The sequence below is a fragment of the Oncorhynchus kisutch genome, linkage group LG4 (genome assembly GCF_002021735.2).
Source record: "Oncorhynchus kisutch isolate 150728-3 linkage group LG4, Okis_V2, whole genome shotgun sequence".
In the NCBI taxonomy this organism is placed as follows: domain Eukaryota; kingdom Metazoa; phylum Chordata; class Actinopteri; order Salmoniformes; family Salmonidae; genus Oncorhynchus; species Oncorhynchus kisutch.
This window is the reverse complement of record NC_034177.2, coordinates 42,150,131-42,152,097: the sequence shown is the minus strand read 5'-3', so window position 1 is coordinate 42,152,097 and position 1,967 is coordinate 42,150,131.

Genomic DNA, 1,967 nt, shown 5'->3' with positions numbered 1-1,967 from the left:
AATCTGTCAGTGTGTAGAGACTAGACGCCAGGTTTCTTCCTTGTCGCTCCTATATCACAATTGGAGTACAGCGAAAGGGAAAATTAGGCTACCTTTCAGCAAATATGTCACAGGTAAATGTTACACATTATGTAGGGTAGATTCGGAGAAAGTTGCCCTTATTTGATGTAGCCTCTATGTCATAGATAAAACAAGCACTCCTGGTTTTAATTGGGCAAGTATTCAAACTGATCTTTTCATTAGAGAATCCAGACCAAGTTCAGTAGCCAAAGGTCGCAGATAGTAATGGATAGAGCCGGGGTGATTTATTTTCTACATGTCCGAGAGGCATATTTGTTCTACATAGCACATTTATCTGATTGTTGCCTCCTGCTGAATTTACACCAGATGTGCTAGTTCTGGAATATACAAAATAATTGGAAATGACAGGGGGCAGCATGCTATGCAGGGCAGTTCTCTTTCAAGTATTCTTTTCGGCATTTCACTTATAGCGTGTTTGTCAAAAGCCTTTATTGGGTTGTGTGCGTCGGGAAAGGGTGTCCCTCCTATCCCACAAAAAGGTCAAACGCAGCATCTCTGGGTCATTCAAAACCTTCTTCTCATCAGAAAGCTTACTTCAACATGACAGCATTTTCCACAACAAGCTGAACTGTCCAGAGAAGTGAGTTTTACAACTCGCTCGCTGGGCGCTATTCTCGGGACTGGTGGTGACAATTTTACTTTCCCTTCACCATAGTTAGAGAAATTATTTGAGGGAGGAACGGGTACAGCTGTGACACGGCTAAATCATTCAAGACCAAGTTAGCTGTATCGAAACACTGACTAGTCGTTAGCAAGTTAGCCACCACGCTAGCTAGCTTTTGTGGTTTTACTTTGACAAGAAAAGTTTTTACTAACTACACCAAGCTATCTTTTCTAACTTCTTGTTTCGGAAACGGTATCCGGCCATCACACCGGAGATAACCCACTAATTGCTAGCTATCGGACTAGCCTACCACGCTAGTTTTTTCCCCGACAGCTAAAAACAGAGCATCCAAGCTATGGCGACAAAAGCATCTCCCACCCCAAACAAGGAGGAGCTCCCAGCACGAATCTGTTCCTGTGGAAACTAGATATCAGTCAAAAACACCCACTTGGTGTGTTCAGCTTGCAACGTGCCCAGGAAGCCTTAGCCACCCTTGGCTACAGTCCACATTTCACTGTGAAGAGCCTCTGTTGCAGGCTAGCACGCCAAGCTAGCCTGAGTCAACAGGACCTCAATATGGAGGCTGGAGCCCGCGATGGCTCACCAGGGACAATGGACATCCCCACAGGGAACTGTGGAGGGACTGCTAGCGCTCGCTGGGGTGACCAGCTCAACGCCACTGCCCCGCTGTTGGAGGACTCCAACAATGGCCTCCCTGATTGGAGACGATAACAACGCCACAGGGTTTTTCAACAGCCTCCTTTTGGAATCATCGGATGGAGACAAAGACTCCTTCGTCCCCTCAGGCAAGGCTACCAAGCCTCCTGCCGGGAATCCAAAACCGGTCAAGTAGGCAGGGCGCCATCCCCACCAGTTCTCAGTATAGACCTTCAGGTTGTGTGCAAACATGCTGCGAATAAACTGGTGGCCCATTGCAGTAGCAGAGACCCCCATGTCCCGCTACGAGGGTAAGAGGCTACCCAAACGGGTAGCCAGGCAACTACTACCAGTCTTCCCAGAATGCCTGGAGGAGGTTACCCATACCTGGACTACACCTTTCTCCTCCAAGAACCCTGTCCAAGGTAGGTTGGTGTTAGACTGTGTTGACATGGCAGGGATTGGGCTTGCCCACATGGTCCCCCATCGAAACCCTGGTGGCTTCCCATCTGCATCCCAGCCAGAAGTCCTCCATGACCTCGACTACTGGCCCCACCTTCCCAACCAAGTAGGAGCACTTCCAGTCCTCTGCAACAGAAAAGGTCTACAGGTCAGTCGCCACAGC